Genomic DNA, 18703 nt, shown 5'->3' on the forward strand with positions numbered 1-18703 from the left:
CGGCTGGCAGCAGTTCTGCAGCACACCAACACTCGTAACGCACTGAAGTGGCACACAGCCATGTAAAATAATATTCTTTGTAGCCTATAATATAGATTGTTTTGCTTTCCACACCATCCTCTTTGGTTTGAATATATGTTTTATCTGACTTGGGTCTATGGACTGTTACACCTATATGTTTTTCTTTGGATCATTTTTAATAATACACATTCTTGGCTCACATTTACTGTAAAGTGGATTAATAGTTGTATGTCGGCTCTGCGTAGAGCCTACACTGTTGTTAGTATTTGTGTGCCTGTGTTGCTCTGCAGTTACACCTCTGAAACGCTAGTCGGCAGTGGAGTTTCTGTGAAGTGCTGTAAAGTTTGATTGACTTAAAACACACCTAAAACACAAATTAAACATGGCTTAATAGCAACAATATCAAACATAAATTGGCCTTACTATAACCCACAAGGTTTACAACAAAACGCTTGTCTTGTGCTGAACACAGTTCAGGGGTCTATGGCATTTCCCATTGCATAAATTAGCCTAGCAGCTAGGGGTCTTTCCTTTTACTCCTATGAAGTCAAGCAACAGCAACATTTAACAAAAGTAACTTAACAAAATTTAACTCTGTTATAACTCAACAGGCTCACAGACAAACAATAGTCTTATAATAGACACATTTCCCAACATAGCTTTCCTCTACTCATATGAAGCCAGGATATATCACACACAAGACATACAATGCTACAATTTATTCTTTCTTATCTATGGAGTAAAAGTAAATAAAAGTTTTGTTTCCACTGAGGGAAATGGTTTTCAGAGCCTACATCGTATATAGGTATGGGACCAATTTCGACGTGGAGGTATAAATCCTGCTTTAATTGTAATGATTCTGGAAGGCAGTGGACGGCTGTCATCCTGCTAATAGGGGTACCAGTTCAGAAAGCTTGTGTGTCATTTTCCAAGGCTTTTAGTTGTGAACCTATATATATATAATACACTGTTTAGTATATAGTTATAAATGTATATATTTCCCTCTCCCTGTTCAGCCCTGGCTGGTTGGCTACGGTTTAAGGTAAAGTGTCAAATAATAAAACAACAAAAATCAGTCTTAGCTCATGACCTGAATTTTAACAACTTTTGATTGAAATATGTCTAGGTTTTCACATGCACTATTAGAAGATAAAAAATAAACAAAAACTTCCTAATAACAGACATAAATATCATAAGCTGTTAACTCTTATGGGACCTTACTCTACTCAAATAAGTACCTTTCTGCAAATGCCTCTCACTTCAATGTAAGTATTTTGTGTTTTAGCTGAATGTTGGTCTTAAGGCTGTTGGAGGAGACTGGCTGACTCTTGTTTAGTTTGCTGAACAGGGAATGTAACCTGTGTTCTCGCCTGTCAGTGGGGATCACTTTGCTGTGTGACCTTGGCTCCAGTGAGTCAACGTATCCTCATGCAATGGTTTGTATGATATCTTACTAATTAGCACTCTTACAGGTTAGCTTGATACATCATTTACTTAATATAACATGACATGTAACATACATTACCTTCAAATAACTGCACGTTAAGTCACACAAATTGTTCACGAGCACACACACACACACACACACACACACACACACACACACACACACACACACACACACANACACACACACACACACACACACACACACACACACACACACACACACACACACACACACACACACACACACACACACACACAGGTTAGTCCAGGGAGCAGTAGGGTATATGAGAACCAAGAGGATGTGTCACCTCACTTTCCCTGTTGTGCTCCTCATCCTCTCACCACCTTCCTCTCTTCCTTCTTCTTCCTTTCCTTGCTCTGCTGGCTCACAGTCTGACAGATTGCACATTCTAAATCTACTCTGGTAAAATCAAAGTTCAGTAATAAAAACAAGACAACAAAAACAACAATATAAGCTTATATAACTGGCTGTGACAGAAGTACTGGACTGGACATCTCTCCAGCACACACACACAAGAACACACACCTGCTTTAAAATGCAGTTGCTACATCAACAGGAGCAGCCTAATAACCTCACACGAAGGATGAGTGCATTAAGCGCCAATCTGCCTGCACTATATTCAATTCCATCATCTCGACTGAGCAGAATCGATGCATGGACATTTTCTCTCAGTCACACAGTCTTGTCAGTAGGCGTCCATACTAAGCAGGCTGCTGCCGTGAGTGCTGTAGAATGGATAAAATGGAAAGCGGCTGGGGTTATCTGAGTGGGCGGTGGAGGAGCAGAGCCTTTCCCTTCCCAGTTTGGTTCACCTGGCAGACAGCTTGTACCTGTTTGCCAGGAGGGTCAATGGGGAAGCAGTGGGTTGGCGTGAAACCGGCTTTCCTCGCCACCACACTGGCTCAGCGCGAGATGGATCCCTTCAGGACAGAAGCACAGGCGAGTACTAAGCTGCATCCGGAAAGCTCACACACACATTCAGGTGTTAACACAATAACAACTAAAAATACACTCATTTATACACCCAAATCTGGGGGAACCTGGGCAGGTTGGATCATTATACATTCTTTCTTACCTTTTTCATTGTTACTCTGTATCTAGTCCATTTCTTTTCCCCTCTAAATCTATTTTCTTTCCCACCTGTGTTACACCCCGTGAGAGTTCAAGTCTGCTTCAAAGACATAATTATCCAGTTAGTTTGAAATACATATCTGAAAAGTGGCCTCCCTGGGGTGCCACAGGAGCCTAAAGAGGCCAGAGGCTATGGTGGGACTATGACGGCCGCTGCTGGGGCCCAAAGTCTGAATCTTGTTCTCATGACTTTTTTGGCACCGTTTTATATAACTTTTGGCTTAAAGGTGTGAAGTCTAAATTGCCTCTCTGAGGACTTTGAAGTTGTCTCTTGTGAAGAGCCCAGGAATGGACTTATTTGTCCCTTTAGAAAACCAGAGTTAGTGAGGTTTGACTGCCCAGGCAATTTGGCCAACAGGCATCAAAGTAGATTAGAGTTTACCATTATGGCTCCTAAAGCAGTCTGTGGCAATGTGAAAATGGCAGAATATTGCTTATGGCAATGTGTGTCTCAAAAAGGTGTCCCATTTAGCTCAGAAATAGTGATCCTGGTTTGCAAAATTAAATCTACCTTAACCAAATCAGAAATAAAATCTGTTCTAAAGTAAGTCAATCAGAAGCAGGATGTATTTAAGAATGATGATCATGTCGTAAAATACAGTTAGTGGTGAATTTTTTCACAGATAACAAAATTTTAAGCCTCTTTACATGTTAAAAATGTCTAAATTGATTATTCTTAAAACACTGGTGGAATGTTAGACCATACAGCAAATGATAACTAATGTTCTGTTTTGATCTAATCACCACAGGGATATTTTGGGAATGCACTGACTTTAAAATACCGATACTGATGTTTAAAATAACAATTTGGCCAATGTTTTCATGTTGCTTTTTTGTTGTTGCTGATATTAATTCCCCCTTTTGTGCCAGAGAGACACAGAAATATGCTCTATAAAATTAAGTGAACTGTTTTAGAGCAATTAAGCCCTTTGTTACACTATCCCTGAATGAGCATATATTCAATCATACAAATGTCTGCAACAACCTTTAATATAAGCTTTTGGAAGAAAAGTATATTTTTTAAAAATCGCTCCAAAAGCTTTTGTACTATATATATCATAAGCCCTTCTCTATTTTATATTGCAGTGAAAACATCAACTTTATTTATTTAAGTTTCTCGCCAAAAACTACATTATACAAGATAACACTGAACACATCATGAGAGGGTTAGAATTTACCTTTGCCTAATACTAATTATTAATAAATAGAACTTGAACACATCATAAAGGAACACAATGCAACCTCCAGGAGCTCCAGGACACTGGCTGCTAATAATTAACAATACTTAGCTCTGCTCCTGCTGATTTTAACATAGATTTGTTGTTTACAATGTAGCATCATCAGGGAAACAACGGGGTGCATCCTCTGACCTGACAATAGTGACTTTACTGTGTCCTTTCATCTTAAAGAGGAAGATCTCTGTTCGTCCAAAACACATTTTTATTGTCCCTTGGACGACGGCACACCGGCTGCTACTCACCATCTCATCACACAACAGTGAAATTACAGAGCCCATTTGCCAAACAGTTGCTGTATTCTTCTTGTACCTGCTCATTAATTTAACTTTGTGGCCATTAATTTGGAGACTGCGCAAAATTAATGTGACACAACAGAAAAACCTCAACCACTGTCATCAGTGAATGCCATTTTATTTGCCGATAGGCCTATGACAGCCAACAAAGCGAATGTCAGCCAGTACTGATGTTCGGCCAATAACTCGGTGCATCCCTAATATGTTTACCAGTTTTTTTTTTAATGCATATCCAGATCCAATAGTATCACCATGCTAATGCACCTATGGGATGTTGAAGCAAAACCAAAAGTGTGAGTTTTTTTTCCTTACCAGACATCACATATTTTGATGCAATAATATGGGCTATAAATATACAAACTTGAATAATACATCATAAAGGCCATTTGGAAAGATAAATGTTTGCTATACATGCAAGCCTTATAAATGACCCCACTGGCTTTAAAAACAAATGGATATGTGCTACATGAAGAGGATAAGAGAGAAGAGAAGAGAAGAGAAGAGAAGAGAAGAGAAGAGAAGAGAAGAGAAGAGGTCTTGGCAGTTTTTTCTCAGAGAAGCAGAGCAGTCTATTAATGCTGCTCCACTTGTACTCTTGTTTTTTCAGGAACCCCTCATCCTGGTGATGCTTGCTTGCACATCAACACACATATGCAGTCACACTCCCCAGCCATGTTAACTCACACACACACACACACACACACACACACACACACACACACACACACACACACACACACACACACACACACACACACACACACACACACTCTCTGGCCATGTAACCTTAACAGCCCTATCAGCCTGCCAGTACAGACTGTTCTTTTCAGCACAATCCTCAGGTGAGCTTTCAGCTGACACATATGTGTGAAAAGAGTTGAAGCCTTTAAAAGTGACACCCTCGGGGACAGACACAAGACACATGAGGGGGGGACGAAGCCATCATCTCCTTGTATTTGAGGCAACCTGGCTCCCCAATCAACACTATACAAGTATATTTCTTATTCATTAAAAATTCACCAAGTGGCTGCTGATATTCTTACAGGCCTCCTATTAATCCTGAATCAGTTGCCTCTGCTCCTAAATGTTGCTGTGTCGAGTCATGCCATCATACTCTGCAGCAAACTGGACAACATATAATACTATTTAGCACTCATGTAAATCCTTCAGTGGGAACTGTCAATCCCTGTGATTACATTTGGAAAATAAGGAACCCTGCTCATGTAACCACAGCGATTCATAGTTTCCACCATGGCACTATATTCTGTACCAGTCACCTCAGCATGACAGCCAAATGCTCTCATAACCCAATAACAAGAGCCAGGGCAGATGAATTTGGTGACACTGAGCTAATCATGAGCATAACTAAATTACAGTTCAACAGGTCACTCAGCATAACACTGTGCCACCCAGCACCACTTGTTCCTTTTGTTTTGTAAATGTTCAATTACACTTTGACATGCTCTTGGATTGTCAGGACCAAAACCCTCCAGCCCCATGCATAATACTTCCTATTCATACCAAGGTTGTCTGATTGTCTACAGGCCAGCCACGTGGGAGACTGAGAAAATCACACACATTGTGTGATTTGCTTTTTTTGTGTTTGCTTGGTTATACTTAGTGAATACAGACTGGACACTATCAATGTGCTATTGATGTGAAGCATATTGCTGTCAGTGGCTAACAAATGGAACATGACCTCCACAACCCACTTAATATTGGACAATTATGGAAAAACATCACCAGTTAGGTTTAGGTAAGTAAAAACTACTTAGTTTATTGCAGGCTGTAATGTAATCCCTCAGGGCAATTGTGCACCCTCAATGAATGTCCACTAAAAGTTCTTGTTTTTGCCACACACAGGCTCAGATTATTGTAAGTGTGTAACAACATTATGTAAAGGATCCATACAGAGATATACTTTTGTATGAAAGAGTAAAATCCTTTTTGTTTGACCTGAAACAGCTCTGAAATTGCCATCCTCAAACCCACCAGACTCTATTAAAATAAACTAACTTAACTTAAGCGTGCATAAAGCCAACATATTTTCGCATCTGACTGGGTAAGTAGGGTTTTGACCAGAGTTGGTGATTGTTGGAACAGTGGAAAGCTTAACTAAGATGCCTTTCGTGAGTTTTATTTTGTTTTTGTGGGTTTTGAATAAAGTGTGTTGTACAATGATAAAATTTCTGTTTATTTAAATGAAGTCTGGTAGGTTTGGCAATAACGATTTCAAGGCTTTTTCTGGTATTAAAAAAAAAAAAAAGGACCTCACTCTTGAACATAAAAACCCAACTTTGTAGGGATCCTTTCCATGAAGTTGTCAGATAATTATGTTGTGTTCACACCGGGTGCCAATAAACAAATCTGTGCAAGGGTATTACATGTAAAGTCAATGTAAAGACGTGATAAGATGTGAGTTCCGCTGGGTGGTGCAATGGACACAATCGACACGATGCGAATGACATACGCAAATTAAGTGCTGCGAACGAAACAAGTAGCGCTTTTGCATCATAAGCTTATTTGCTAGAGTTGAAAAATCTTAACTTCAGCAACCGGGTCGCACCGTGGTAGCCAATCAGCATTGAGATTCTCTGGGGACGTATAACGGCAAGGACATATCAGCGGACGTTCATTCAGTTATTTCACGTGTGTATGAGCTAAGTTATTCACACGTATGAAGCGAATTAACACAAAATATTCTAGCATTCAAACTTGTGTGAGGAATGTGACGTGAAAATTTGCATTGCGTTTGGTGTGAACGCAGCATTAGAAAAACAATCTCAACCTGTCAGTGGCATAAACAAGCACTTTAAGTGGACGTAAACTGACGATGCACTATTGCCCCAAGTGGTTACATTGCAGCCTGTTTTGCTGCTGCCAGCTGCAGTGGTCTCACTCAACACTGGACCATTTTCAAAAAGTGTTGTTGCCATTAGTCACTTGGACACAAAAACATGAGAAAATAGGGTCAAGGTTGAAAAATGTAGTTACCCTTTAATGTAACGTGATGAAAATGTTGACTTAAAACTTAAAATAGCTCAACACTGACTTTCACATGCCTGTTTGTTTAACCCATCTATCCACCCAGACCACCTTTCTACACGGACTTTGTCACTTTTTATACTATGTCACCTGACTTGCTTCTATGCTCCCAGCAGCCTGCAGCACATACAGTAAGTCACATAAACTCAGCCTTCTGGCTTACAATTGCATAGGTTTTATACAAATAATCTTGTCTTACTTCTTTTGGTATAGTGCATGAGAACAGCCTGGTTTACGATATGATAGTTACTCTGAGTACTATGTTAAACAGCAGCATGTGGATGGTTGTGATTGAAGATTGAGATTAAAACAAAAGGCTACTTGATTTTAAGCATTCAAAACTAAAACTCTCCAGTGCAACCAGTACTGATGAAATTCTCAGAAACAGCACAAGGATGATAAATCACTACAATTCTTTGCTAAGCCAGTGTTGATTTGATTCTGAGAAGGAGCATTCATACATTCTGACACTAAACCTCTGCACTATATCTTCAACTGATCATAATCTACTGCTACCAGCCATGACTCTCATGTTCTCACTGCATGGGAACTACAGAATTACAGGATGGCAGTAGAAGAGGAAGAAAGTCCATCCCAAGCCAAGGTAAAATACTCAGGGTATTCCGTTCCATTAATCCCCACCTCCTCCTCCTCCTCCTCCACCTCATTTTCCTCCTCCTGTCCTTGTGAATCACAGCATGCAGATAAGACTAACCAATGGTTAGTCTTATCTGGTGGTTACCAATCTGCATCAGTGAGCACAGAAGTGGCTGTACAAGGAGCAGATGACAAGTCTGCAGTTGCCAGGAGCCTCAACAAGTATGGATCCACACAGACACTGTGATATTCTGTGCAACAGACAGCGTCCTCCCACCATTTAAAAAAAAAAAAAAAAAAAAAAAAAAAACGACCTTGGCTCCTGAGATGTTGCAAGGCCGAATTGGATTCTCAATACATGGAGTTGTTTTCGGCAGCAACCTGTGATAAACAAGGTTCCCACGCTGAAACAGTACAAAATAGTATTCTATCTTCTCTGCTGCTTGCTGTGTTTCTTATCAGCTCTGTCTGTCATCACTGATAACATGCAGGTATCACTGCACCCTGTGGTCTACTTTATTTGAGCAGGAACAGCGTCCTCCCTGTCCTCCATCTCTGAATTCTTTATTTAGTTGTGGCTGTTGTTGGAATCGTGACTCCCCTGTTACGTTTTGCTCTGATGTGATCACCTCTAATGACTTGCATTTTCTTTCATACATTCTGACACAACCTGTTTTCTTTCCAAAGGCCCATTTGCATTTTTAAATTACAAGCATGCGAGTTGTTTGTTTTATTTCCATTCTATGCAATTAAAACATTCTGATAATTAAAAGGAACAGCATGAGCAGAACTGTTCTGTGCTCCAATATAGTTCAGGTGCTGCCAAAAATGCTTAAGCGTAATTTTAGCATGACTGTCAAAGCAGGGGGATAGCTGTGGTTTGTTTCTTCAGGGACTGTTTCTGCTTTTGTCACTATTGTTCACAGGCTCCCCACATTGTAAAGCATCCAACTGCAAATAGAAGCTTTTAGTAGCTGTAATACCCAAAGAAAGAGGTTGTGAATTGCATGCATGGATGCACTAGACATACATCTAACTGATTGACTCTAATGATGCACAACTCTTGTCTTCTTTACGCGGTCAGTTCATTAGAATTACAATACCCATATTTTGTCACTCAGGTTTGGCTTTTTAAGGTATAGTGTGTGGGATTTAAGGGGTATCTTGGAAAAAATTGAATTTAATAAGTATGTTTTCTTCCGTGTACCTGAAAATCAGAAGTGTTGTGTTTTCATGACCCTAGAATGAGCCATTTATATCGACATAGGGAGCAGGTCTTCATTTATGGATATTTCTACTGTAGCTCAGAATGGACAAACCAAACAGTGGCTCAAGACAGGGCTATTTGCATTTTCATGTTGGCCACTGTAGCAAGTAGTCCCTCAGACACTGATTTTTAACATGTAACTGCTTTCATCATCGTTTTTACCAGTTTAATTCACCGGTAGGGCTGGGCAATTAATCGAAAAATGTATCGAAACCCACATTCAGAACCTCTAACTGACTTACTTTTTCCCATGGTAATTTTGTTTTATCAACACTTTCCCCACTGTGTGTGTTCATGTATTGTCCCCTTATAAATGTAGCACTGCGTATGTAGTCATGAAACTCCACCCTGTCCAGTCCTCGATCTGGAAGCAACATGGAGGAGAACTCAAACACCAAGCCAATTTACCAACCTGAGCAGCATGTACCAAAGAGAAATACTGTGTCCGCCATTTGGACACTTAATGGCTTTCATGAAGATGACACCAAACAGAAAGAAATCAGATGTAAACACTGTTGCAAAACCGTTTCAGTGACAAAGGTAATACCACCAATCTGTTTCAGCACTTGGAGCACAATCATGTTACCGAATAAGAACAGTGCATGGCTCAAAAAAAAGAAAGAGACTGACTCTCAATAACACAAGCATTTACAAAGGCTACACAATATGAAAAACATTCAAGAAATGAAGATCAGCGTAAGTTCAATCAGGAAGACCTTTCTCGTGCTCACCCTTTCACATTTTTCTCCATCCCACTCTCACTATTCCCTATTCGACTGTGGATTCCTCACTCTCCTTAAATCAAACCATCTCGAGGTCTAATCGCCAAAGACTTTCCACATTTTTAGTCATTCGTTCACGTTAATAAATATTCTTTTACCATAAAAACGTGTCTCTCCTGATTGAAAGTAGTTTATCTGTGTTTCCTTAAGTTATTTTAAAATCACAAAGATATGCACTCTCTCATAAGAAAAAATATCCCAGCTTTAATAGTTCAGCATATTTTTAATACAAACCTTGTCAGTGAACTATGAGGGCAAAAAAAAAAAAAAAAGGAAAAAGTTAATTAATCAAAATCAAGTTGATATATTCAATTAATAGTGATATTGATTTGAGGTCATATTGCCCAGCCCTAATCACTGGGTCTGTTTGTTTTGGAGAGGAAGAGACCTCTGTGGATAATTTGGCTCCTGGTAAAAACCTTCTCAATGTCTGGATTTTAAGTTCTCAGAGACAACAGGAGAGCACACATTAGCATGTGGTTGGCTTGCAGCCCAACTGTCATGGGCTAATCAGCATAGGAGAAACACTTAACAGTAAAGCGAAACTGCTTTATTCAGAGTTTTTACTGGTTTCAATCACGTCATCCTTTTGTTTTGGAGAGAACGAGACCTCTGTGGATAATTTAGCTCATGGTAAAAAAAACCCTCCTGAACAATGAACACTGAAGGAATTCTAACCAGGAGAAGCTTCAGCTGGTTACAATGTGCAATCCTGAGTGCTAGATGCCACTAACCCCCCCTAAACTTGCACAATAGACGTTGGACTTTAGGTTTCATGTATGAGACAATTTGCAAGGCAAGCTGGTTTCTATTAAAGGTTAAAATAATTTGTCAGCAATATCTGCATGGATCTCTCCCAAACACCTGATTGATTGATTTAAGGGTCCTGCAACAAATGGTTCCCAGCCATGCAGACACTAGACAAGAGACAACAACTAAGATGATAACACTGCCAATCACAATATAAAAATTCCAAAAACATCAAAAGATTTAATTTACATAAAAGAAATGTCTCTCATAAAGGACTTGTCTTAGATAGCAAGCATTTTCTATAAATCCATCTATTCTGCCAGAATGAAAATCTCATAAAAAGCAAACTATAGACAATACCTTACGACACCCAAAACAAATTAAAAATCTGAATTCTTTTACTGATTTGTTTTCCTTAGTGTGCTGTACATTGGACAATGAAACACGGAGTGAATTCCATCATCAAAACCACCAAGAACAAAACATATCAAAAGAACACTGCTCCTCAGGTATGCCTTTGCATCTGCTTGCCTCGTGAACAAAGATGCAGAATGTATGAAGACACACATCTATTGAATAATTCTGATGAATGTGGCAGATCAGAAGTCCCATTAACCACACCTGTCAAAAAGAGTGACAGCTAGAAGCTGAGTAAAGGAAATGAGGTGGCCAGTCCCTCAGTGCGATGGTGGATATATACACCCATCACAAATATTACATAATCCTTTCATGGGTGTTTTATCTTTGGTAGAGTCCTGTTTTATTATCACCAGGGTTCCAATGACAATATTCTCACAAGTCTAACCAAACTAGACCCAATAAGAAACACACCAGAGTTCAGGCAAACTGAGAACTGAACACAGCAGCAGGACTTCAGAATGTGAATATCCAACACATTTTCACTCCGACACTCTTCAGGGAGGGAGTAGAACTCTTCACTTCAACGTTTGGTCATGGACTTTCCACATTGACATATGACATGCAAGGTAGCCTGAGCACGTTGTTGACGTTCTGGCAAGCCGTGTCAACTTCAGCCTGTTACATGCTTTGTCTGTTTTCAAAATACATCTCCATTTTCTCATGAAATGAACAGTTTACATACAATCGCTTTCAAAATAAACACACTACATCGGTTCAACACCGCAAATTGACATTTTTTCCTTCAACAACAAAAGCACATGGTTACATTTAGCCAACACACGCACATGGTTAGGTTTAGGAAAAAAGATCAGGTTTTGGCTATACAATCTTACAAAAAGTAAACACCAGCCTCCCCAGGTGAAAGTCAGTGGTAGTTGGACCCATCCACCATCTCTCTCAACCTGTCCTGTCACGTTTCCCCCTGATGCCGCTGGGCACCCTTAAACAATAACGGCAATTGGCCACTTATCATGTTGACATGAAAGGATGGCTTTTTTCATTGGTTTCTGACCCTGGAACTCATGACCAAGTACCGTTTTTTGACGACTGTAGACTTAGACCGGGTTGGAATATCAGACAGGGCTTTTGAGTTACACTGCCTTTAAATTAAATGTAAGGGGATGCTTAGCATATGCTTTCAGTTTGGAGCAGCATCGTTTTTGTGATGATCAAACTGTTATCCCCATTTGTTGAGTTGATCTTTGCTGTATGTTACCTAATAAAGCAATCTTTAGACATCTAAATTTATTGTGTTTCCTATTTAGGTTTGTTTTGGTAAATGTAAAAGGACATGGGTCATTTTGTAACTACACTGTATGCAGTATCAGCCTTCACACTGAGGGAACTGTGTCAGATTTTAAATACGACCATCTGAGATAATACTAATCCTCACGGTTTAGATTTTTGATAATTTGCAATTGAATCTTATTTCATTGGGGGCAAAAGTATTTGTTATCCATGCAGCATTTTAACATAGCAAACCATTTACTATTTTAAAGGCAGGTCCAATATTTTACAATTGCTTTTTGATTCTCATCCTGCAACCAGAAGGAAGCAGTAAAATGAATTTCCAACAACATGTGAAAGGCAACAAAGTGGAAAACTGAAGCACTATGTGTCTCAAATAAAGTATAGATTAGCTGGGTGAAACCACTTGTGCCCTCTCTGTATCCCTGTCAATACCTAATTTATTTTCTGCTGTCTCAGTAAAGAAAGATGCATATTTAAAATATTGTAATTGTTTCCTTGTTGCCATGACTCCAGTGTAATTAGATCTTAACTAAATATGGTATATTCAGCAGTGTTTCTACACCATTTAGTTAACAATACACAATCACTTTATCTAGGGATGGGTACCAAACTCCGGTATTGAACGAGCCCCGGGGCTACATTCTTCAAGACCGCAGTATTGATAAGCTCTGACCTTAACGGTTCTGCTATTGGTACTGGAGCAGTTTTTTTTTTTTTTTTTTTTACAAGATAAACGTTATCTTGCATCTCACCAACTCTGTCAATTATCCGTCATTGTATCACAATTTTCGCTATTCTCCCTGAAGACGAGAGATCTGTCTCGCTCACCCTGGCTGCCTGCTGTGTGTGAGTGGAGAGCAGGGGGGCGGGGCTGTTGTTCCAGTGACACACACACACACACACACTCACACACACAAGACAGCGCATACACCAACTCAAGCTCGTAGCCTACCTTTAGATGGATAACGATGGGAGAGAGCCAAACGGTCAAAAGTGTGGCTTCACATTACGAAAGATGTACAGTGTTTGACTGCCCTAGCACAGCTAATTCATCTACGTCCAGTCCAGGTTTGTAACATTATGCTAGCAGCCAACACGTGGAGTTAATAACCATTAGCTATTTTGCGACCCTATTTACTAAATAGAGTTTCAGATTTGGGATTTTATTTGTGTATTTTTCAGATACTTCTAAATACATAAATATAACCATAATTATAGCCTGGGCTGGGTGCGTGGGATTCCCCCCCCCTCTGGTCTATATATCCATAGTGATTAATGTTACATCACCATATAAAATATCTAGAATACCTAACATACCTAGAATACCTAATATTTTTACTTGTAGGTTAGATTTGTTTATATATGCTACAGTGATTTGTTTTCCACAGAGCTCTACGGTGCGAGCATTTTACTGCAGTTGTGACTAAAAATACTTTTGTGCAAGTAAAAGAAATCATTCAGGAGCACGCTGTGCGAGTACAGATTTCAACCAGCAGCAGAATCCTGTCGGTTGTAGGTTGAACGGGGGTCACAGACACAGACAGGAATACGTGGCGGCACACACGTATGTGACGTGTCAGAGGAGAAACGAGCTGTTCACATTTCTCTCTTTGTGTCAGGTAATGGTCCACAAACCTCACCGCACTTTAGGGACTGTTCTTTAATTATGAAGGGACTGTTCTTTACTTGTCAGGGGAGGAGGGTGGCTGGTTGATTTTTATTTTATTGATTTATTTTATTTTGATCCCTCCTATGTTAATCACTTATTGATGCTGTTTTTGAAGTATGAATAAGTCAATAAGTAATTTATTCCATTGAAATATCATTGATGTATTATAGACAAGTGATTTATCTTTTTATAAATGACAAAAGGCACATCTGCCTCATTTTCGCTGTGGTATTGTGATACTACTCAGAACCGTGATACTTTCACTGGTATCGTACCGTGGGTCCCAAGTTTGGTACCATGACAACACTATTATTTTATGTATTTTACATTTCAAGTTGTAAAAAGTAAAATGTTTTGTTAAAAAACTATTTTGTTGCATAATGAGAATTGAGAAGATAAAGCAATTTATGTTCTTCTTTATGTTTTTTTTCTTCCTCAAAAAGTATCGATAAGAGTACCGTTAAAATACCAGATCGATAAGCGGTATCGATAAGAATAGTAGCACCGTTAAAATCTTAACGATACCCATCCCTAACTTTACCCTTAATAAACATTGTCAGGGATCAAACCGGCAACCCTCTATTAGTCAGCCTTATCTCTAGACCAAGCTGCTGCCCCGCAGAGAAACGCCAATACAATATGATACCACATTATATGGCGCACATTATATGTCATTTCCAACAATGTGTCATACCTACACAAAAAAGTAGGTAGCTCATCAATGTCTTCCAAACGACCCATGTGACAATTCTGTGTTTTCTGATCTGTCACTTCTATGGTTGAGGGAACCTTAGACAACCAAAACTATTTGGTTTGCGAAAAAAAATCAGCATCAGAGGTTTATTCTCTCAACCACATTTATCTACTTTTTTATTTGTGTCAATTCTCAGTTTGAATCTATAAAAGTGACCTACAGGAGTTACAAAAAAGATAATGTGCAAGATTACTGTTTCACTTGGCTTTGTTCATACAGTTAATACAGTACAGATGCTCCAATGTATTCTGCTCAGTAACCAACTCTTGTAAGTAGCTGCTATTTCCAAGTCCATATCACACAATTGAATATATAATAAAGTGCCATCAAAGCCTGTCCCATTCCAAAGGGTCCCCCTGAATGAAGTTAGTGTATGAAATTCCATTGGTAAAAACTGTGTGTACAGCCTTTAGGGCCCCAAAAACCTGTTGTTTGCAAGTCACTCTATCTGTGGATGTTAGCACATATTGGGCCATAGAAAATGAGTTACACACATGCATTAATTTACCGTTTACCATTAACTTCAGTTACCGTTTGCAGGTAGTCCCTCTTAAACATTAAACAAAATGAAATTAAACATTACAACTAAAAGAGAAAACTAGCCATCCAAGACAAACCTCGTCATGATAAACGAACATTTCCTACTTAGCAAGGTGATGAGCACCTGAATGCACTGTTAATATAGAGCTTGGTGCTTCAGATGTAAACTCATAATGAATCTTCTCCAGACTATCACATGTGGGGAGGAAACACAGTTCAGCCTGCTGTCCCTCAGTGCTCTGAAGGCTACACCTTTGTAGGCCATGAGTGCTGCAGAGATTAAGTTTTTTTTTGTGGGTGTAAGTTCCCAAGGTTCCCTTGCCAAAAAGCCTGTAGGATTTTTCCATGGGATTTTGTGATTACTGTAGGAAAAAAAGCTTTGTGGCAAATAGAGTTCATGATACTTACATGTGTTGTGCAGCAAGATAATCTTCACAAATTAACACCACTTTTATGATTTTTGATGCCTAAATGCAATCATCAGAAGTAAAAAGCTAACATTAGGTTATAAAAGAACTACACTACAGTAGCATGACTTAACATCACCAACGCTGTAAAGCTGTGGTCGGTGTAATGACACTCTGCAGTTTCATTTAGACACTTGTTAGCAGCCACCTTCTTTGAGACACGTGAAAGTTTCAAAATTCACCATGGTGTATTGACTGACGTATTTTATGTCATAGCACAAACTGTGAAAGTAGCTTAACCTTGTGTGAACCATAGACCTTATTTCAGGCATCTATAACCAAAAACGCATTGACTTTGAGACAAAGGAAGCAGAAGTGCTAAAATGTCAATTCATTTCCGGGATTCATTCCTGCACCACTCTATTGGAACACACTTGTAGTACATGCTGTCAACTACTGACAACTGCCCAGGCCTTATCTGGTGTTTAGAGCACAACATGTAAGATCTTTGTTGAAATGGGAGGTGGAATTACTCAGTCAGTTGTATGAACCACTGGTGGAGTACAGCCCGTGTCCCACTGGCATCATGTACCACTGCACTAAAATAGTTCAAATCATAACTCCAATTTCAAGGGCCAGCTTCACATATAGAACCCTTTAAAACAAAACAGGCAACCAAAGAGTGAAGCTGCCACTTTCTCCAGACACAACAGGGCCACAGCGTGAGTCAACAAGGAATCTATAATTTACGAACTAGCTCCCTCCTATGTACAGAACGGTAGACGAGGCAAGAGGTGGGGAGAGGAGAGGAGATGAGGATGTGGGAGAACCGGGGGGAGCAGTACGTGAAGAGAGAAAAGACGACCATGAGCGGTGAGATGTTTTCCTTGAGGGCTGAGCTATGTAGATCAGAGCCCAAGGGACTGAGTAGTGTGAACCACTGGGGGCTGCCCCCCTTGCCACAAACACCATGGAGGCTGCCTCCATGGCCATGTAATGAAAACACAATAATGCAGTGAGAAACAGAAAAGAGGGGGCAAAAAAAACCTAGGAACTTCATTAAAGGTCATCGGCAGATCATGAGACCCAGAATCGCTGCAACACTCCTGACAATATTTTGGCAACACATGAGATCACAATAGCACACACCTGACAGTAGCCTCTACAGTACAAAAATATGCAGGATCACTCAGGCTTGATTAGGATAATCTGCAAGGCGATTTTTTAAATGCCCATATAGCTGAAGACATGACTAACATCTCTGCAACTGAGCTATTTGTCCCCCCATCAAAGCCTGGCCCCTTGCTGTATCTATGGGTGTGAGGGCTGATGGGGTAATGTCATTAAAGAGTGTCTGCCAGGGCCACATCGCAGCATCCAAAGGCTCTTTCTACTTAATTTTTTGGTGTGACAAGTCACTGGAGCGCACACACACAAATACCGCATTCATCCAGTTTTATATGGCGATGGTGCCCCCGCAGCGGCCGACGGGCGCAACTTTCCTCCTCCTCCACCTCCTCCTCCTCCTCCTGGATCGGAGAGAGGATAGAGAGACTCCATTCACCATACACGCGCGCGCACACACACATACACACATACACACACACCGTTCTTCTCAATCCCCCCTCCATCCTGACCCCCAGCAATCAGCCTGAGAGGGGGTTGCGTTAATTTGATTAACCAGAGGGAATCAGCGCGAGTATTATAACAAATGTGATTCCAGCATCAAAATGCAAAATTGAGATTGTTCATTTTGATTAAGAACGGATAAAAGCATTTCTCTCTCCTTTATACAAGATCATGCAGTTTAAGATAGAAGGTTTGCACACACACAGACACACGAACAGATTGATAGTTCATACATTTCTACAGCGGGGTAATATTTCTGACAACAAATTCAGCACGCAGCCATTTCAGCCAAAGCGTTATTTTCGAACTTCGCTATTTTGCGCATCTAGCTGGGTGAAAATGCGCAGTTCTGTGCGTCCATGCGCTTGGAACTGAGTGAGAGAGCCCAAAGTGGCAGACAGAAGCTGCTGCTTTCCGCTGTGCACGGGGACGTTTCCAACAGCCTCTCCAACGCACAGTTCCTCTCATCACTAACCCCTTCCACTAACCAGAAATAACGTCATGTGGAGGAAAAAAAGCCATTCATTATCTCAACATCCACTTGAACTTGTCCTCCACCACCATCACCACCTCCTCTGGAAAATTCTGCTGAGTAAATCATGAACTAAAAAATTCAGCCCATTGCATCGCAGTGGCTTGATCTGACCGGTAAAGTGTCAAACCCCATAACAGAATCTCTTACTGCCTGATGGAGCTTGCAGAATCAAAGTCTGAATGTGTATTTACCGTTCAGGCAGGATCCCATCCGCTGCTTTTTTTCCACCTCAGACAATATTCCTCTGTGCGTTACGTCCCGTTAGGATAAGGTGCATTCCTTCCAAAAGCCACATAGCCCCCTAAAAAAAATACCGACGCTCAAGCGTTGGAAATAAGCCTGGGAAATAAGGCTGGCGCACTTTTCACTCCAGAGGGTAGAAACTAAGGTTATATGCGGTCCAACATTTACACACGCGCGGAAACAAATTAAGGAAACCCCTTTAGTCCAGAAACAAGTCCGCTGTTAATCCAAAATGTTTTTTTTTATTCACAACTATAATTAGAATTATATTCTCCTAGACAGCAAAGACCATCGCGCTCCGGGTCTTTTTACACGCACCGGTCTACATGTTAGTGACGGTGATGTTGGAGAAAAAGAAACAAGAGTGGGATTTTTCCCCCCATCGTCCGCTCCTCACGATTCAGGCTGTACTTGGCTGATAAAACGCCGTCCTCTCTCTCTGCTCTCGCCTCCTCTCCTTCGCCTCCCCCCCTCCTCCTCCTCTCCTCTCCTCCAGCCCTCAGTCTCTCTCGGCAGCTTTCATGGAGCAGAGACGCGCCTAGCGGCCTTGAAGGGAACTCCACAGCTACATGAGTTCATCCCCGACCCGCCCCCATCACAGTCTGTTCTTAAAGATACACGGGGAAGTGGGACTTTTTGCATCCACGCGTGCCATCAGCG

At 40.5% G+C, this 18703-nt stretch overlaps 1 protein-coding gene across 1 annotated transcript in view; it reads right to left on the minus strand.

Annotated features, from left to right (window-relative positions):
• Window positions 1–18471, minus strand: part of nlgn1 (neuroligin 1) — a 515333-nt gene extending 496862 nt beyond the window's left edge. Inside the window, exon 1 of the mRNA XM_050054180.1 lies at window positions 17992–18471. The gene's annotated coding sequence lies outside the window, so the exon portion shown is untranslated. The remainder of the gene's footprint in view (window positions 1–17991) is intronic.
• Window positions 18472–18703: the final 232 nt, after the last annotated feature.

This window comes from Epinephelus moara, chromosome 10 (assembly GCF_006386435.1).
Source record: "Epinephelus moara isolate mb chromosome 10, YSFRI_EMoa_1.0, whole genome shotgun sequence".
Classification (NCBI taxonomy): domain Eukaryota; kingdom Metazoa; phylum Chordata; class Actinopteri; order Perciformes; family Serranidae; genus Epinephelus; species Epinephelus moara.